We start from the raw sequence: 21,489 nt of genomic DNA, 5'->3' as shown, positions 1-21,489 counted from the left end.
GATGGTACTATCAATAGTATAAGATCAACAGCACGAACTCGTTGCAGAATAAACTTGGTTCCCCGCGCGCGTGGTACATGGTAGAGCCGGAGGAGCAGGCTGAAGGGCAAGGAAGTTGACATGCTTGTGTTCTTCACCTGTGTGCTTTGTTGGCATATGATCATAAAGTCAAACTGTTCAGGCGTAGCGGAAATTAAGGCGGTGGAACTGCGCGGCTTCAAATTTATTCAAATTTATATTGCATATTGCGATTTCAAAATAAAAAAAACATCATGAACTAAGTTTTAACAAGACTGTTAGATGGACTAGTTGGTACTTGCTTAATGACACATTTTAGCCGCGAAAGAGCACATACACAGAGCAAAGAAACACACAACGACAGGACGGGCGGATCATGAACTAAGTATGTTAATTCTAAGGTGTAACTAGTTGCTTTTGGATGTGAATTTATTGATGGACATACTCCGCCATTTTCACCGCGAAAATAATTTATTTCTTTCGCCAAAAATTGTTCGTAATAAGCGAAGCTGATAGTAGGCTGTCGCAGATATTTTGCCAAAATGGCCGGCAAGCAACAGCATCATCATTCACACCACAATCGATAGTATTGTCACGTGGTTGTGACGGTGAAGAATGCTGCAGCAAGACTGGGAAATACGGAGCTCTTTATTTGGGCGAACTTGTGCCCAGAAAATCGAAAACTCAAAATACAAGCAAATCACGCTGCGCACTGACAGCGGCGAGAACAGTCGTCGGCCGTCGAGTAATCGGATCATCGGTGGAACGCGCCGTCTTTTGTGCATCAGCCATCGAACCTTCCAGCGTTATCGCTGGTGCTCGGATAAGCTCTCGAATAAACTTGACTATTAGCCTCCGGCGCGTAATCTTTACAAAATGATCTTAAATAATTGTGAAGCTTCTCAAACATTATGGCGCGGTCTGCGTCACACGTTGCTAACAGTCTTTGTCGGTGAAACCCGAATACATCAAACCAAAGCAATAAACTCCGCGTGGCGGTAATATCGCTAGTAATATTAACCATGGTACTACTGATTGCACTATCGATAGTTTGTCGATAGCAGTAAAATCGATAGTTAGCCTACACTATCGATAGTTTCAAAAAATCTATCGATGCTATCGATAGTCAATTTACCGAGAGTTCTGCATCACTACAATGAAGGGAAAGCTACGGGGGCGGAGCTTGTGCACATGTACTCCTACTTCAAGTAGTCAGGTAAATCGACTACGCCCACAACTACAGGGAACAGCAAAGAATAGTTTGGAACGAAGAAAACTGAGAGCCCTGACGGCCATCAGGTTGTTTGAAGGGTGCTGCCATACCATCCTTCTCAGGTATCCCTGAGTATTAAAGTCGAATTAAATGGGAAAAAACCGTACGCACTTGTGTACAAACTATATATCTCGAAATATATTCGAAGAAGTACCCTTCTTTTTACCGAATAAGGACGCGCGCGCGGGACTCGTACCGAATTTCCTCGAACCCTGACGCGCAGAAGTCGTTCCTTGCCGAACGAAACGGTTCCTGCTGTAAATACCGGCGAAGGAAGCATAAAAGTAGTGCGAAAGCCTTAGATGCCTCATCAAACGCGAAAATTGAGTGTGGGCGTCCAGTGGCGTCAACACGAGCGATGCGAAAAAATAACCACCACGTGATGCCATGATGACGTTACCTTGTATCATGTGCATGATGTCATGTGGTGTCGTGGTGACGTCAAAGTGTGACGTCATCAGGCGTCTCTCATATCGCCAAAATTTCTTGCATCATCATGACGTCACTATGGCGTCATCACATCACATCCTTGCTTGGTAAAACGCGGGCCGATCACGGACTCCTCGCTTCAGAACCAGGTGAGGTGCAGGAAGATTGCAATGCCTCCAATCCTGGAGTCAGCGCAAGCCACGTTAGGTGCAGAAAGCTTTCGGAGGTGGGCCGGGGAAGATCAATACATCGACTGATAAGAAAAAGAAGACGGCTTTCGCATTCAAGTCCTCCTAGGCGAATGCATACGGGACCCTGTCAGTTTCATTATGCACATTCAAATCGAAAACATATACAGTGGAGTGAACATCAAATTTCCCAAGTGCGCCCGTTTACACAGGCCAGTAATTGATTAGACCCCCCCCCCCATCGTTTTTTTCTTTTATATACGGCGAAGTTGGAGGAAGGTTTCACTCAAAAACACAAGTAAACCTCCTCGCTAACTGCGCCGGACTTTCAGTTTTCAAAAGAGAGCTAAATAGAGGAGTTCTTAGACCACGTATGCGGGGCACTGCTTGGGCACGTATACACAAACCACCGGCAAGCACGTGGATATCCTTCCTTCTTTTCCGAGGAGCCGTATCGTTATAGCAAATGGTTCGCAGAAGACAACACCCAGCACGCGGAATAGTGTTTACCGTTGCCGCCGGTTTCTCGCGAGCCTCAAAGGCCGCTGGAGGAGCGCGTTTACTTTCATCTGGTCGTTAAAAGTGGCGTTCGCGGAGTGTACTTTGTACGTAAATAAGGCCCCCTTTCAGTGAGTTGGTGTGTGAGGGGCGGCGAGATGGAGAGGTTCTATCCTTTGAAGGCACCGCAAAAAGAACTACTTAATGTCAAGGGACAGAGGGGTGCTGGGGCATGACGAAGAGGCGTTCCTGGCGTCTGCATAGGATCGTCGCAAAAAATTCACACAGCCAAATCTGCTCTGAAGTCGGCAACAAGTGCGAAGATATATGGAAGGGGTAGGTGGCTCAGCTAAAGGCCTAATGGTCTAATGAGAAAAATACTTTCTGCGCTTCCTTGGGCCACTGTGTAGATTGGCGTTTCAGTTAATTAATCCTGCCATTTTTCCTACAGCCACATGCTCTGTCATGATGCTCGTGCGCTTTTCAACTTCGTTTTTACACCAAAGCTGTCTTAGCCTACCTTGTGCCGTTGTCGTTGAAGTAGTGGTATTAGGCGTCACGCAGTTTACGGGGCGAGTTTTGGGCGAGTGGGCGGGCGGAATCTGCAACGGCCGCACTGGAACGCAACCGCAGCAATTTAGTGCGGCAGTGGCACATTCTTCTACCGTAGTGTTCCAGTGCGACCGTAACACATTCTTCTACGGTAGTGTTCCAGTGCGGCCGTGACATTCCTCCACCGTAGCGTTCCAGTGCGGCCATGGCACATTCTTCTACCGTAGCGTTCCAGTGCGGCCATGGCACATTCTTCTACCGTAGCGCTTCAGTGCGGCCGTGGCCCATTCTTCTACCGCAACGCTCCAGTGCGGCCGCGGCCCATTCTTCTACCGTAGCGTTCCAGTGCGGCCGCGACACATTCTTCTACCGTAGCGCTCCAGTGCGGCCGTGGCACATTCTTCTACCGCAACGCTCCAGTGCGGCCACGGCCCATTCTTCTACCGCAGCGTTCCAGTGCAGCCGCGACACATTCTTCTACCGTAGCGTTCCAGTGCGGCCGTGGCACATTCTTCTACCGCAGCGCTCCAGTGCGGCCGAAGCACATTCTTCTACCGTAGCGCTCCAACGCGGCCGTGGCACAGTCTTCTACCGCAGCGTTCTAGTGCGGCCGTGGCACATTCTTTCTTTTTTGCCAGGGTTGCATCACCTTCTTCGTAGGTAGCAGGGTTCGATTACCAGCCACGGTGGCCCCGCTTCGATGGGAGCGAGATGCGCGAGAACTTCCTTGAGCCACAGGCGTGAGCACAGGGGTGGCAGGAAGGGAGGCTGTCACTCCTTCTAATCGCCTAAGATGAAAGGGGCGCCATGTCTGGCCCATACCTTGGTCAAGTAGGACCTGCCCATCATTAATGTGCAGGGATATTTCCATTCAGGTTGCTGACGATAATGGCGGCCGAGGAACCCCGACGTTTCATTCTCGAAAATGTTTACTTCCCGATTTATTTCATTGTTCTTCCTTGTTCACCCCTCCCCCCCCTTTTTGTGTTTGTGCAGGCTACTTAAATCCTACACGAATTGTGTTTACTTCCGCCCTAGCCAGAAAGCAAAAATAAGTATGCCATATGACAAGTACATACATAATTCGTAATACTTCTAAATAATACAGGCAGCAAAACTAGCTGGGAACATAAGAGCAAATTAGCATCAGCAATAAAAAAAAGGAGATAGACGCTGCAATAAAGTTTATCGAGCTTTAAAGGTGAAGTGTGTGACACCGTTCATGCTAACCTCGTCAATTGTTTGGGAGAAAAGCTAGCATACAACATCAGGATTTCGGTCAGAGCACGTCGCAATTTTAACACTGCGACATTATTTACAATATGCTACGCGTTTGTTGACGGTGCTATTAATGATACCCAAGTCGCCCATTTTCATACCCAGCTCGCAAACTTCTATTCATCACATGTTCACATGTATATCCAAGCCATTAGAATATTGACATTCCGTTCATATAGCACTAGCATTTCTTCATCATTTTATAGCAGACATATAATCCCAATGACTAGTTCAATTAGATATCTTCTTCCCATTAAGCTTTTCAGTCCTTGATCCATCTTGAACCGCTAAATGTTTGTTGTGATGATCATTATCGGAATAATTTCACTTGATTTGCGTCAAATGAAATTATTTGCTATCTCTTCGCAGAACCATTTATACAAGACATACTGTTTATTTTTCTGCTTTAGCTATTTGGAACGCACCACTATTTGATAGCACACACTGTTCTTCAAATTGTTTATTTAAAATGAAATCGTTTACCGCTTTCCTACTAAGTAAATTACTATGTTTATATCGATTTCATTGCGAATATATGTGGTTGATCTTCTTGTCGTGAAACTTTATTTCCTTATTCTATCACAGCCAAGTGTTCCCTGTAATACTGCTGTTTTTGCTAACCTGCTTCTTTTACACGTAATCACTGACGAGAGGTTACTCCACAACCAAGTGCTCTCTGAACCCTCTCTGTATATTTTTATGTATTTTGCCGTTTTCTCACTAGGTTTATATCGAGATCTTTGCGAATATTGTTGGTTGATATAGTTATCGTGAAACATTCTATTCGTGTTCTATCACAGCCGAGTTTTCCCTATAAACACTCCTGTTCTTGCTAACCAACTTACTTTTATAGACCCTCACTGACAAGAGGTTACCCCTAAGCCAATTTCTCTAGGACCTCTTACTGTATATTTATGTGTGTGTTGTTTTTTTATTTTGTAAGTTCCCAAACAAGAGGTAGGCGGAATAAAATTCACTTGGCATGCGCGCCTCGTAATAGTTTGTTTTCGTCCGTGCCTCTTAATACAACAATTTCTCTCCTCTTATAACACAATGAAAGCATTAGTGGTAGTTTATTGAGTTTGCTCTTCTAAGTACACCCGAAACACAAGAAAAAGTCACTGTTTCACCTCAAGGGCGAAGTAATGAATGCGATAGTAACAAATTGGAATATTAGACGAATTAAGAGTAGCGCTAGCGCCTCTAGGATCCTATCTAGCGTAACTCTACATAACTCTGTCATAAAGGAATACGGCAGCTCCAGGGAGAGAAGCGGTTTTCGTGCCGCCTGTCGCCTCAACGCGAAGTAAGCGGTGAAAGTACAACACGCACAACGGTAGGAGCCACCTACTGATGTCTGTCGAGATAGTGAGCGACCATGCCCTTTACACCAAAGTAAGCAGTTGCTGCCGCAACGCTGCAGTCCCCACCGGCAGCGCTTCACGCTCCGTCGCCCGCCGGTGCCGGCCGGCGCGCTTCATCTCTCTCGAGCCGCGAACGTATGCAGCTTTCACAAGCTTTCGCTCGCACATAGAACCTAGATTTATGCGGAACATGACGGCGACGGCGAAGATGCGCCTCTAGTGTCGACATAATTGCTACCGGAACAATAAGTGATAAACAAGAAAGAAGTCACACAGCGAATGATGGCACAACACTCGCAAGTGTAACTCACAAGCACACACCCACAGTCACGAACACACAGAGAACACACGCAGACAAGTACGCGTACAGACGCGAACGCACAAGCAAAAACACAGAAGAATACACACGAAAGCCCGCACAAAAACACACAGACGCGAACACACTCACACACACATCACACTAACACAGGCACACACACAGAAGTACATACACGAACACACGCAAACAAGCACAAACAAATTGCAATTACATGTTCCCGAATACATACATCTGCGGCGGCGAGATATCGCAAGCGAATAGGAAAGCAGCCATCCTGCTGAAGTCCAATGAGCGATTCGCTATTTCATCCAGTGGTATGAGCGCGGTGTCTCGCGTAACGTGTAATATCAGTGCTAATAAACGTTTCCGCTGATAACGATCACGCTTATAGCCCTCGAATAGCGATACTAAGAATGAAAAAGGTATCTTTCATGCCACAAGTAAACCTAACGCGACCTTTTGACCATTATGAACGAGATATAACTAGTCATTTAAACCTAATTAATGAGTTTGGGGAGGGGCTTCCGACCCGCCTTTCAATTCTAAAGTCTCGGCTAAAGTTGCTTGGGACACCCCCCTGTATTTCACAGTGGTCGCTGACGCTCGAAAGGGAACAAGCTATTGGCACACTATGGTGAATAGGAGGCTAGCGCTTCATTCTTAAAAAAAAACAATTTCGTTCCATTAGGCATGAAATGTTGAAAGCAGAATCCTCCTTTGCAGGCACGCGCTCGACCTACACTTGCTCCAGCGCATGCGTCAATTCCTGAGGACGCCGAACAATATATTCACCCGTCACACTAGGCGTCCATCACGGCACTCTTGACGCTTTTCGCGCGTGCGTACGCCTATTAGAGAAAAAAAGCAGCCAGTTCCACGCCGCGAAAGCCGTCACACCGAAGCTTTAATCACGACGATGGCTTTCGGTACAAAAATGTCCTCATTATCATCATAAGATGGAGCATGTTTATCATCATCATCGTAATTTCGAGTATAATCACCATCACTTTGTCATCATTCGTCATTTCTTCTTCATAAAAACATCATTCCCATATGCGACTAGCAACGGTCGTGCGACCAAGTCATTCGTCATTTCGTCGTCGTAAAAGTATCAGTCGCAAGTTAGTCGCAAATGGTCGCAGAAGACCACTTTGGTCGCAAAACTACTGCCTCGGCTCAGTCGCACGCTGTTCGATTCATCAGTAGCGCGAATGCAGTCGCAAACCTCTGAACCAATCTGATGCGCAGGAACCGAAAGCCAGCTTATTTTACGGGGCAGTGGCAAAGCGAACAGCAGATGTGGATTCTGTGTGCTGACATGTAGAGGCAACGTTACTGGATGGGGACGGTAGGAAAACTCGCGCGAGGAGACGGCCGCAGATCGTCGCCCATTTCAGTTGTCGCTGGCATCGCTTTGCGACCACGTCACGTGACCCTTTCCGCGGCGCGCAGCCGGCGTCTCGCGGAGCAGACGAAGCAGCGACGCGAAACACGTCACGTGAACAGGGCGCAAAACGATCGCAGCGCCCCCACTTTTTGGGAGACAGCGAGCGGCCACGGCGCTTCCGTGGCGATCCCGTGCAGTTTTCCAACTGCCTCCATCTAGTAACGTTGGGTAGAGCTCGCACGCAGGTGTGAAAATCGGTCGCCTTGAGCCGCTTTTAAATAGGATAGTCTTTCTTGGGGAACTTAAACGCGGAAATTTTGGTCTGTCTGTCTGTCTGTCTGTATTTCTGTCTGTCTGGCTGTCACCCGATTCAGCGACCTGGCCAAAGTTGAACCACTTGCTTAGCGCCCACCCATCTTGAACTGGTACGGCTGTTCATACTTGTGAACGTTGTCGATCAAAAAGTAAATATTACGCATATCTGAGGCGCAACATCACTAGGTGGTGTGTTCCTTCAATAGAAAATACATAGATAAGCAATTTTAAAGACCCTAGTTTCTTAAGCTGCGTTGGAAATGCGGCTGCGCTGAAAATGCCTATGCGAGTAACTCTACCTATGCGCGCCGACCAATGCCCTCAGCCACGGAGGAAGGAAACCCTCTGCACAAGCTCATGTTTTCCGACGTATTGCCAGATGGCGTCCATATCTCACGCAGCGCCTCCTCTATCGTCTTTACACGGCACTTGCAGCGGAGCACGCAGATACGCGGCCAATTTTTTGGTCGTGTGATCACGGCATCATGTGAGGTCTCGGTATGTGGCGTCATAGTAACGTCCACATGACGTCACAGGGTAACGTCAACACATGGCGATGGTTTTTCGCATCATTAATATATAGAGTATAGTTGTTGGTGTTTAACGTCCGAAAACCACGATATGTTTATGAGGGACGCCGTAGTGGAGGGCTCCGAAAATTTAGACGACCTGGGGTTCTTTAACGGGCACCTAAATCTAAGCACACGGGCCTCAAACATTTTCACCTCCATCGAAAATGCGGCCCTCGCAACCGGGATTCGATCGGTTTTTAGATGCGAAGTATGTTATGGCGGAGTTCAGTCCGGTGGTGGCGGTGGTGGTGGTGTGCGGCGTGACCACCCTCACTGCGCATGCGCATACCTTCTCCACTCACCCTCTCCCCTACCCATATCCACTTTCCCTTTCTCCTTTCCCCATCTTCACTTTCCCTCTCCCTCCCCCTTTCCACTCTTCCTCTGAAACGCGGGCTAGACATCCCGAAATTCTCTCCTGCGCAACGCCGCGATGAGCACCAGCGCATGCGCGTCTCCTCCCCCTCTCTCTCCTCTCCTACGCTGCCCCCCTCTCGCACGCCTGCCGACTGCGTTCCCCGCTCGCCCTGTGAGAATTAACGGCCAGGCTAGAGGGAAGACAAGACGCGCGTAGCGTTCCTCTTCACGTTCCACGACGCGAGGTCGGTAGCATGCCCAAAGAACGCCAACGGAACGCGATCGTGCAAGTGCTCCGGCTTCGCATCGCCTCATGGTCCCCTTTAGCGGGAAATGGTGCAATTTTTTGTATCTTTCGTGTTGACACCGACGGCCACGTGCTTTCTGCTGCCACGTTACACCAGCAAACTTCTTAATCTCATCTGCCCACCTAACTTTCTGTCTCATCCTCGCGCATTTGCCTACTCTTGGAATGCAGTCGGTTAGTCTTAATGACCAGCGGTTATCTTGCCTACGCGCTACATGTCCGGCCCATTTCTTCTTCTTGATTTCAACTAAGATGTCCTTAACACCCGTCTGTTCCCTGACCCACTCTGCTCTCTTCCTGTCTCTTAAGGTTACACCTATCATTTCCCTTTCCATTGCTCACTGCGTAGTCCTCAGGTTAAGTTGAACCATCTTTGTATGCCTTGAGGTTTCTGTTCTGTAGGTAAGTACCGGTGAGATGCAGCTGTTATATACCTTCCTCTTGAGTGATAGTGGTAAAGGGGATTAAAGAGGTAAAGGAGATTAAAGATAATACAGAAGATATGTTACAAAAAATGAAAAAAAAAGAGTAAAAAAGCAAACAGAGGTGAACAGAATACGACACTGCTTAACGTTTGCGGGACCAGTTTTCCTCAAGAAATGCAACAACGCTCTCGAAGACTTCTGTGCTGAGGACGGTGTCGGTCAGTGTCCTAAGACCTTTTCATCCGACAGTAGGCGACTGTCAAGTCCATCTAACATTCTTCAAAGTTCTTTTGTGTGCTCACTGAAGCGGGGACATTCACAGAGAAGACGGATGGTTGTCTCCCCGCAGATACAGTTATCACACGTGGGGCTGCTGGCGATTCCGATCCGAAATGAGTAGGCAATCGTAAAGGCCACTACAAGCCACAGGCGACACCATGGAGGAAAGAAAAAGCTCAGGAAAGGACCTATCGTATACCAATGCATTGCGAAAAGTGTGGCGGAAGTGACGTCAAATTTATGCGGCAAGCAAACCGGTATAGGGCAAAAAACAGCAGACGCCCCGCGGCGTGCTCTCAGCGCTGGTTCACTTCTGCGCAGATTTGTAGTCCCGGCGTAAGATGAGTGCACTGAGAGCGTATTGTACGGTTTGCATGCAGTAAAATGTTGCAAGCAGACGTTTACCAGGCTGTTCGTGCGTGGCAGGCCCGAGCGCGGCGCGTTGAAATTCTTTGTAGAGCGTTTTTGTGCAACAGTACAGAAAGTACCGGTTCCTGCCGTAATCAAAAACATTCAGCCCCTCCCCCGTATTCGAACTCACGTATAGCAGTGACTTACGCGTTCTGTTGGGCGTTAGGCCTTTCTTTTCCTTTCTCACAGCTCGATTTTTCGATCTATTGGCCGATTAGCGGTTCTTTGCTCATATATATGGAGTGAGCGTAGGAGCAATTTGGCGCACCGCCAACCCAGTAGTTGACGTATCTTCACGTCGAAAACAGGACACCGCTGTATTGTATACGCGATCGTGCACGTATAGTTTGTAATGCCAGGTCGCACACAGCTACTAGCACGCCGCGAGCGCGCACCGCACGATACATACATCACGTAGTCCGATAGCAACGACAAAAGTTTATTGACCTTCCGTATGAACGACACAGCCTCTAAAAACGCAATACGACGCCTTCGGCGCATGTTATGTACGGCGCGTCAGACGCCAAAAACAAAAGTTCTCGTGTGTTCCGACTTGACACAATGAGTAAGGAGCAACAGAGCACACATCCGAGAGCTTTGCATGCAAGTACCATGCATTAGTGATCGGCAATGAAGCAAACGGACGTACTCATGAAAAGTGAAACCCGGCACTTTCCGCAGTGCATGCGATTTGCACCGGGTATACACAGCAGCTGGGCATTGCGTAGCTTTCCTAAAGAACACACAGAAGGAGCAGCACGCGTGAATCAACTCCGCCGTTTGGACGGCGGAAAGAAAAAAATTACACCATTTCCCGCTAAAGGGGACCATCAGGCGATGCGAAGCCGGAGCACTTGCACGATCGCGTTCCGTTGGCGTTCGTTGGGCATGCTACCGAACTCGGGCATGCTACCGACCTCGCGTCGTGGAACGCGAAGAGGAACGCTACGCGCATCGTGTCTTCCCTCTAGCCTGGCCGTTAATTCTCACAGGGCGAGCGGGTAACGCGGTCGACAGGCGTTCGAGAGAGGGCAGTGTAGGAGAGGAGAGAGAGGGAGAGGGGACGCGCATGCGCTGGGGCTCATCGCGGCGTTGCGCAGGAGAGAATTTCGGCATGTCGAGCCCGCGTTTCAGAGGGGGAATGGGGAGGGGAGGGTAAAGGGAGAGGGAAAGCGGAGAGGGGGAGAGGTGAGGGGAGTGGAGAGGAGGTGTGTGGAGAAGGGTGGTCACGCCGCGCACCACCACCACCACCACCACCGGTTTGAACTCCGCTATAAGATGCTCCGCATCTAAAAAAGACTGCAAAGGTTCCGGGACTCACTCGATGCGCGCATGCGCTTGCAAACGACGCGACGGAAATCGCGAAATGTTTAGCAGCTCCTTCGCTAAGAGGCGATACGGGCGTTTGCGATGCGGAGGCTTCACGAATGTGACGTCAGGGCCTCTCCTTAGTATTCCTTCCTCCATGGGCGGCACAGGAGCGCCTCCCCAGCGCTTTTGGCCGCGAGATCGACCTATAGGCGGCAGCAGTGTCGCCGCGTTAGTGTGGAGAGGCGGTCGGAGGCGCGTATACAAATGCACACAGCCGCGCTTCGTTGTGAGCAGTTTGAGCCGATTGTCGCCGAATAAAATGCTTTGATTGCTGCTTACTAGTAATATATACCCTCCTCATTGTTGAATTGATGCACCAATATCATCCAACGTTCCTATTACTAGTGAGAGAAGCGCAATCTGCAGATGAAAGGGATGCTCGCCCTGGATGACAGTCTGCGCTTACGCACTATATATATATATATATATATATATATATATATATATATAATGCCGCAATCACTTGCCATCCTTATCGCTTTGCTTGTGACGCACGTGGCTAGTGTGTATCTGCGCTCCATCATGAACGTGTGAACTTATCTTCGTGCCGCGTTTTATCGGAAAACGCCCCTCGCCAATAAGCTGAGTACAGCCGTGGGCACCGGTGTAGTAGTTCGCCATCTGTACGGCGGTTCACTTGTTTCTTTCGGGCGCAAGTCAGCCCAGTGAAATAAAGGATTGTTGCGGGTTGCTCCTGATCCTGTCGTGCACGTTCCTTCATCGTCGCGGCTGCGTGACAACTGGTGGAGGTGCTGGGTATGCACCAGGTCCCTGAGCCGACAGCTGCACGGAAGGACGAGGCCCCCAAAAGCAGCGACGCGACTCGCAGTAGCCGCCGCCTACAAGGGTTGCCACCGGAACCCGGAACACTACCGGAGTGCACTCGACAGAAAAAAGACGGCTCGACGTCAACCATGAGCCTACTAGCTGCGCCCACCCCTGTCATCTTACAACAGCCTCGAGTGCCTCCAACCTTCCACGGCTCGCCTGTAGAAGATGCGGAAGATTGGCTCGACCAATTCACTCGGGTGGCTTCACTAAACAATTGGGATGACGAGATGAAGCTGCGCCACGTTTTCTTCGCATTCGACGGCCCCGCTAAAACGTGGTTTGAAAACCACGAGGCCTCTTTGACTACGTGGGAGGTGTTCAAGACTGATTTCTTGAGGACGTTTACCAACATGCTGCGCAAAGAAAGGGCTGAAATTTTGCTACAATCGAGGATCCAGAAGCCTAAAGAAACTGTGCCTATATACGTCGAGGAAATGAAGCTCCTCATCCGCCGTGTGGATCCGAACATGACAGAGGAAAAACAGGTGGGGCTTCTAATGCGAGGAGTAAAAGAGTCCCTTTTCGCTGGCTTAGTTCGCAACCCGCCGAAAACCGTTGCCGAGTTCACGCAAGAGGCATCCACTATTGAGAAGACCTTCCCGAAACCGCCAGTACAACCGCACAGCGCACATAGCTTCCATGGACCCTCAAGCAACGTTTGCAAGTACCAGCAACTTGCGTGAAATAATACGCGAAGTCGTCCGCGAGGAGCTGCGGCTACTTATACCATCACCCTCGCAGCCTCCAGAAGCGTCACTCACGGATGTCATACGCGACGAAGTTCGCATTGCTTTGGGTGTTTCTCGGACGGCGACTCCATGTCAAGACAACCAGGGAATAAGCTACGCTGCCGCAGTACGCAGCCCAAGACGTCCCGCCAACATGCGCCGTGAGCATTACCAACCACCCCAGCGATCGCCGTCACCCGTCCACTCACCTGCTTTTTTGGAAGCGCCGCGAAAAGCAGACCTCTGGAGAACCCCTGACCAACAACGCCCACTATGCTTCACTGCGGTGAGCCAGGCCACATCCTCAGATACTGCCCTTACAAACGCATGGCACTTCGTGGTTTTGCCCTCAACGCACCACGACCGCGACCCGGACAGCGACCACGTGAAGTTGAAGACTACTTGCGCCGTGCCGAGTATCCGCCCACCAGTCCATCACGGTCACCATCACCGCCATACAGCCGCTACACATCGCCAGGCCGTGGAAACGCGGCGGCAGCGCGAGGAAGGTCCCCGAGCCCTCGTAGGGGAAACTGAGTAAAGCAGCCTTTGGAGGCGAGGTTGCTTGCCGGCGAATGGACGAAGAACCTCCACTGACCATACCGCACGACGACGGCGCCCCGACGGAGACACCACGACTGCTACGACGACACTTCGCAGTAAGCTCGACGGCACGCCCCAACCGCACTTGCAGCACTCGCAGAAGCCGTGATTCGACACCAAGACTGACGTCCAACTCGAGATCTAGAGTCTCTGACCTAGACGTACTTATAGACGGCCGTGGTGTAACAGCACTTATCGGCACAGGGGCCGACTTTTCTGTGATAAGCGGAGCCTTCGCAGAGCAACTAAAGAAGGTAATGACTAGGTGGGATGGTCCCGTGATCCGCACAGCCAGAGGCCATCTCGTGTTGCCAACGGGACGATGCACAGCACGAGTGACAGTCAGTGGACGTACTTACCCAGCGTGCTTCATAGTCCTGCAGCAGTGTTCCCGCGATGTCATCTTGGGCATGGATTTTCTGACCGAACATCGAGCAATCATCGACCTTCAATCAAGACAGATCACACTTTCCACGGGCCAAGCCATTCAGTCGAAGACAACCCTAGGGCACCACGCCATCCTGCGTGTTCTAGATGAAGAAGTAAGCATCCCACCAAGGTCAAGCGTCATAATACCAGTGGTTACAGGCAACACAGAGGATGTTGAAGGCGTGATCGAGGGAAACACGCAGTTCCTCTTAGACCGAGAGCTTGGCGTCGCCAGAGGCATCGCTTACTTCAAGAATGGACAAGCTGACGTGCTCGTAACCAACTTCGGCAGGGAACACCGACACCTCAACAAAGGCACCACAATTGCCTTCTTAGATGAAGTAGGGGACATTCCAGGCACGTTCGCCATCTCCGAACAATCCCACCAAGACTCGTCAATGCAAAACCAGCCGCCTGCGTTCGACATCAACCCTGAGCTTCCCAGCGACAGGCAAAATCAGATCCGCATTCTCCTAGAAAGCTACGGTCACTGTTTCGCAACCTCGTCCAAGGTGCCGAAAACACCAGTTACCAAGCATCGGATCATAACCAGCGAGCACGCCCGACCTCTCCGCCAAAGCCCGTACCGTGTGTCGCCGCGAGAGCGTGAAGCAATTCGGAAACAAGTGGACGAAATGCTTCGCGATGACGTCATTCAACCTTCGAAAAGCCCTTGGGCAGCACCAGTCGTTCTCGTCAAGAAAAAAGACGGAAGCCTCCGGTTCTGCGTCGACTATCGCAGGCTAAACAACATAACGAAGAAAGATGTCTACCCGCTCCCAAGGATAGACGACACCCTAGACCGACTCTGTCATGCCAAGTACTTCTCGTCCATGGACCTCAAAAGCGGATATTGGCAGATTGAAATCGACGAAAGGGACAGAGAAAAGACGGCTTTCATCACTCCGGACGGGTTATTCGAGTTTAAGGTCATGCCATTTGGGCTTTGTTCCGCACCGGCAACGTTTCAACGAGTAATGGACACGGTGTTGGCAGGCCTGAAATGGCAAACCTGCCTCGTGTATCTCGACGACGTCGTAGTCTTTGCCGCAAACTTTGACGAACACATGCGAAGACTGAGGGCCGTACTCAATGCAATCAAGTCTTCAGGACTTACCCTAAAGCCTGAGAAGTGCCGCTTTGCATATCATGAGCTGTTATTTCTTGGCCATATCATCAGCTCGGACGGTGTACGACCCGACCCCCAGAAGACGTCCGCTATCGAGCATTTTCCACGGCCGACAGACAAGAAAGCCGTACGAAGGTTCCTTGGCTTGTGTGCTTACTACAGAAGGTTTGTGAGGAATTTTTCATGCATAGCTGAACCTTTGACGAAGCTAACAAAGGCTGATGTACCATTTCAATGGGAAGCGCCGCAAGAAGAAGCCTTTAAGGAACTCCAGCGTCGTTTACAGTCCCCTCCCATCCTTTCACACTTCGACGAAGACGCCCAAACTGAAATTCATACCGACGCAAGCAGTGTGGGCATAGGCGCGGTCCTTGTCAGAAAGGCAATGGGTTCGAGAAAGTGATCGCATACGCTAGCCGTTCGCTGTCGAAGGCGGAGAGTAACTATTCAACTACTGAGAAGGAGTGCCTGGCAATCATTTGGGCGACATCGAAATTCCGTCCTTACATTTACGGGCGACCATTCAAGGTTGTGAGTGACCATCACGCCCTCTGCTGGCTTGCAAATTTGAAAGATCCCTCCGGCCGCCTTGCTCGCTGGAGTCTTCGTCTCCAGGAATTTGATGTCACCGTAACATACAAGTCTGGGAGGAAGCATTCGGACGCAGACTGCTTGTCAAGGGCCCCTGTCGATGAACCCCCAAAGAACGACGACGACGATGACAGCTTCCTTGGATCTATCAGTAGCAGCACTTTTGCGCAACAGCAACGCGTGGACCCTGACCTCAAGCGTCTCCATGAATACCTGGAAGGCAAAACTTCATCACCCCCGCTTCTGTTTTCAAAACGGCATCATCGTAAAGAAGAACTTTGCGCCCAACAAGACTACGTATCTCATTGTCGTTCCCAGCAACCTTCGAGAAGAAATTCTACAGGCTTCCCACGACGAACCGACTGCTGGACACCTTGGATATGCGCGCACTCTTCGCCGAATCCAAGAGAAATTCTACTGGCCACGACTGCCCACCGACGTCGCGCGGTACGTAAAGACTTGCCGTGAATGCCAACGAAGAAAGAGGCCACCGACCAGGCCAGCCGGACTGCTGAACCCCATAGCACCCCCAGCAAAGCCTTTCCAACAGATTGGAATGGACCTTCTCGGTCCCTTTCCGACATCAACTTCTGGCAATAGAATGATAATCGTAGCAACTGACTACCTCACCCGTTATGCCGAAGCAAAAGCCTTGCCGAACGGAACAGCAGAGGAGGTCGCAAAGTTTTTTGTTAACTGCATCCTGTTGCGACACGGTGCCCCCGAGGTCCTCATCACGGACAGGGGAACAGCGTTCACGGCAGAGCTAATGCAAGCTATCCTGCACCACAGTCAAACCAGCCACCGGAAGACTACTGCGTATCATCCGCAGACAACGGCCTCGTGGAACGACTGAACAAAACTATCGCTGACATGCTTGCCATGTATGTCGATGCAGAACACAAAACCTGGGACAGCATCCTTCCATTTGTCGTGTTTGCCTATAACACTGCAATACAAGAGACTACACGCATGACGCCTTTTAGCCTCGTCTACGGCAGAGAGGCAGCTACAACGTTGGACGCCATGCTCCCAGATGTCACAGAAGAGAACCACGACGTCGCCACCTACCTTCAACGTGCAGAACAAGCCCGACAACTTGCACGTCTGCGGATTAAGGAACAGCAGTCCATCGACGCTCGACGCTACAACTTACGCCGCCGCCATACGGAATACAAACCCGGTGACCGTGTGTGGATTTGGACCCCCATTCGCCGCCGAGGACTCAGCGAAAGTTGTTGTGCCGTTATTTTGGACCTTACAAGGTCGTACGTCGTGTTAGTGAACTGGACTATGAAGTTGTCCCCGATGGCGCGACGACACCGCAACGGCGCCGTGCTAACCCAGAACTTGTGCATGTCGTGCGCCTTAAACCCTATTACACGCGGTAATAGACCTTACGGTTTGCAATGTCAAGTGCGAATTTTGATCTTCCTTTTGTTCTCGTGTGTTCTTATGTATGACACTGTTCTCGGTTTTGAATGTTTGCTCTTTTTAAGCATCGGGCCGATGCTTATTTAAAAGGGGAGTAATGCCGCAATCACTTGCCATCCTTATCGCTTTGCTTGTGACGCACGTGGCTAGTGTGTATCTGCGCTCCATCATGAACGTGTGAACTTATCTTCGTGCCGCGTTTTATCGGAAAACGCCCCTCGCCAATAAGCTGAGTACAGCCGTGGGCACCGGTGTAGTAGTTCGCCATCTGTACGGCGGTTCACTTGTTTCTTTTCGGGCGCAAGTCAGCCCAGTGAAATAAAGGATTGTTGCGGCTTGCTCCTGATCCTGTCGGCACGTTCCTGCATCGTCGCGGCTGCGTGACAATATTGTGAAGAAATGGAACTATAATGACACACACACACACACCACACCACACACACACACACACACACACACACACCACCACACACACACACCACACACACACCACACCCACACACACACACACACACACACACACACACACACACACACACACACACACACACACCACACACACACACACACAACACACACACACACACACACACACACACACACACACACACACACACACACACACACACACACACACACACACACACACACACACACACACACACACACACACACACACACACACACACACACACACACACACACACACACACACACACACACACACACACACACACACACACACCACACACACACACACACACACACACACACACACACACACACACACACACACACACACACACACACACACACACACAGAAAAACGCAGATTTTACGGGGCCGTAATAGTAGGAATAGTGTATGCAAAAGGAACAACACAAACCTGGCAATTGATCGAAAATTCAGACAATGAACTCTTATATGTGTATATAAAATTCGCACATTTATTATTGCAAAATAAATGTGAAAGAACTGCCAAGCGGCCGCCGGCCGTGCACTTTGCCTCCGCCCGAAATCAGCGAAGATTCGAGTGAAAAAGGGCGACGAATGTCCCTCCGTCTTAATTTTTGGGCACTCGCGTAAAGGTATTTGTATCGTGGCTGGAGCGCAAGCCAGCGCCACTCACAGCCCGTGGCGGGGGAGGGAGGCCATCCATTAAACCACAGGCCGTCACGCAGTGCGCGATTTTGGGAGCAGTCAACTGGCCAACGACATGATGCTTGTGGTTGAATGGATGTTCTCCATGTGCCGGCATGGTGGCGCTGGCTTAATTCTCGAGTGATACCTTGTTTCATAAGTGGCTGCGACATCGCGAAGATGAAGAGGAAAAAATGTTGCAGTGGCTTAGCTCGGCTATGCCAGGATAACATAGCGTTAGCAAAGGTTTAGTTAATTATTCTTAGCTTTCCTGATTGTCTAGGATTAGCTTGATTATCATGCTTACTGCTGCTCCAATGACACACACGGTATACGTATTATGTGGCACATGTATATTTATTTTGCCAGGCAACTACTTCGGGATACGATGAGTTAAGCTTCTCCGCTCTTCTGCGCCGTTGAGCAGCATTTGCGCTCTCCTTCTCCATGGCTATACCACACTGGCAAACACCAGTCAGAGGCGCTGTCAAGCGGCTCCCGCGCAGTGTCAGACGGCGAATGCACAGCGAAGGCGAATAGCTGCGCGCGCGCCGGCGCCAATACGTCTGCCAAGGCTACGACGCCACTCCTCTGGAAAGCACAGACCGGCTGCGGCGAGATCACGCGCGGCGGCGGCGGAGTGCGCGGGAGTTGCCGGCTCCGGTGCGTGACATCACTGATCCTCGCGCATGCGCAGCACGGCTCTTGAGGATTCACGCGAAACTGGCTCGGCTAGGCCAGTGTAGCTCACGCTACAAAAGGCCGGCTCAGACACTTCATTGGCTACTACATCGCCTCTGCCGGTTCAGGTGTGGCCCAAAACAGCTAGCCAGGCTTCCTAACCGGAATTTATCAAGAATATACATGCCAGTACACACGACAAAGGTCTCCGTGTAATCTACGATGCTGCCCTTGTTTTTCTCTCGCTCGTTCTGCCTCAGCTGTTTCTGTTATCTTCTCCGTGCGTGCCACCTCAGCCTAAGTATCTGAGAAGCAGAGGTGTCAGGCTCTGAAAACAAAACAAGAAACGAACAGAAAACGAGGAGAACTAACAAGCAAACGAAACAACCAGATAGAAAATGACTAAAGAAATAAGAGATGAAAGAAAGGGCAAGGAAATGGCAACCACAAGGCGAGTAACGCGAAGAGAGGCGAGGCAGGCCCGTAGTTTCGCAAGCCGCTTCTCCGGCACACAGTGATGGTTGAAAACGGGTCGAGTATTAACGCAGACAGCCTCCCAAATTAGTACGCTGAATTCCAACGCGCTTCCATTAAAGGGAGTAAAGCGAGTGCCGCGTTTTCCGCCGCTGGATGTTGTATGTCTTTGGGCGAAGCGGGCCTTCCGCGAGCGCAGGGGGCCGCGTAGCTCCGGTGCAGACATGGGAAAAGCCTGCCAAGTTTCCTCAAAGGCAAGGCGAATGAATATTTTAACGACAGCTGAGCTTGGGGGTTTGGCTCCTCCCCTCTTCATTTCCAGCAGCCCTCACCCCTCTTCTTACACCAAAAACTTGCCCGCCCTCTGAAAGCTCCCGAATAATCCTAACTTTTTAACTAGAAGAAGACGCGAAAGAAAAGAACGATGAGAAGAGACGAGCCCAAGGAACGAAAAGTTGAGCAGGAGAGCACTCAAAAGAGCATATGGAATTCTGTGAAGCACGCAGGCGCGAACGGCCCTTCGAGAAACACGCAAGAATTTGACTCGGGGATTTGCGGAGCGACAGATGAAGGGCAAGACGCTAAGTTATAAGAAAGCCTAGAACGCGGAGGAGGCCAGAACGTTCGTTGGAATATACTTGCCTTTCTCTCCACACTAATATCAAGTCAGCATGTGGTGCGAGTTCATTTTACTGTAAGCGATGTTGAAAGTTCTTTATTATATCGATTTATTCGATCTGCATTATTCTGTCGATAATTGTTTTTATGGTTGTTTTAGCTACGACTTTGGGGTAGCGGGTTATTCAATAGGGAAAATTGCACGCTGTTGTTAAAAATACATAAATCTATCTATCTATCTATCTATCTATCTATCTATCTATCTATCTATCTATCTATCTATCTATCTATCTATCTATCTATCTATCTATCTATCTATCTATCTATCTATCTATCTATCTATCTATCTATCTATCTATCTATCTATCTATCTATCTATCTATCTATCTATCTATCTATCTATCTATCTATCTATCTATCTATCTATCTATCTATCTATCTATCTATCTATCTATCTATCTATCTATCTATCTATCTATCTATCTATCTATCTATCTATCTATCTATCTATCTATCTATCTATCTATCTATCTATCTATCTATCTATCTATCTATCTATCTATCTATCTATCTGCGAGGTATGACTACACGTACAACTCGCGGGAACAATATACCTTAAAAGACGTTCCAGCCTCCTCCTGCGACACATGCCAAAAATTTCTCCGGCTACAAAGGACCTAATGGAGAACCAGAATACCTAACAATTGTTTGCCCTCTTCCATCGTCCTCGGCAGCCATGTGGAAGATCGAGCGACTGCTTTCGAGATCACAATCGAGGTTTTGCTGCTGGAACCTAGCTATTTCAAAATGAGGACGTTGCCGCGCTGACGCCAACACTTTTCGTTTGGACATATATAGCACTTAAAATTGATATCTAGTTGCTGCCGTCCTTTTTCTTGATTTTAATAGCATTTTGATATCAGCGTATGTTGCAGTTCTCGGCTTCTAGTGAGTTTACTTTTGATGATCAAGGTTGTTTTGCTCAGCTCAAACAAGAGCAGCTGCGTAAGCAAGCGCCTTTGTTACACGAGACAGAAGGCGAAAATCTCTGCCGTTGCCATCTCCGGTTCCGCAACAAAACCTGCCGCCTTTTATCCAAATTCATGCAAACGAGACGTGGGAAGTGTGTGTTATTTTCATGGACGTCATAACTCAAGCACCGCGGCAGTGGTTCCCGCACTGAGCCTTGTGCATGGAGCCAAGCATATAGGCAAATTTGGTGCACAAACGATGCAGGCAGGCCGCATTTCTGGTGGGTATCCTCCTCTAAGTACTCATATGAAGTGAGGAGCGTAGGTGGCAGGCCCGATGAGAAGTGATGTGCCAAGAACTGCTTTGCATGAGCTGTGTATTGGTGAACTCCTACCGACGCGCGATGCAGGCGAGCCGCTGCAGCTTTGCCAGCAGCTTCGACGTGCGAGGGAATATACTGATACCTCATGCATAGTGAACATTTGAGGCAGAGTGTTTGTAGTAATCTTACAGACT

General features: G+C 49.7%; 1 protein-coding gene across 1 annotated transcript in view; it reads right to left on the bottom strand.

Moving 5' to 3' along the window:
• LOC119403327 (phospholipase D1) overlaps positions 1-21,489 on the bottom strand; it is a 260,367-nt gene that overhangs the window by 58,741 nt on the left and 180,137 nt on the right. The window lies entirely within an intron of this gene.

Source organism: Rhipicephalus sanguineus, chromosome 8, assembly GCF_013339695.2.
Source record: "Rhipicephalus sanguineus isolate Rsan-2018 chromosome 8, BIME_Rsan_1.4, whole genome shotgun sequence".
In the NCBI taxonomy this organism is placed as follows: Eukaryota; Metazoa; Arthropoda; class Arachnida; order Ixodida; family Ixodidae; genus Rhipicephalus; species Rhipicephalus sanguineus.
The sequence above is the reverse complement of the archived record's forward strand: the minus strand, read 5'-3'. Positions and strand labels throughout refer to the sequence as shown.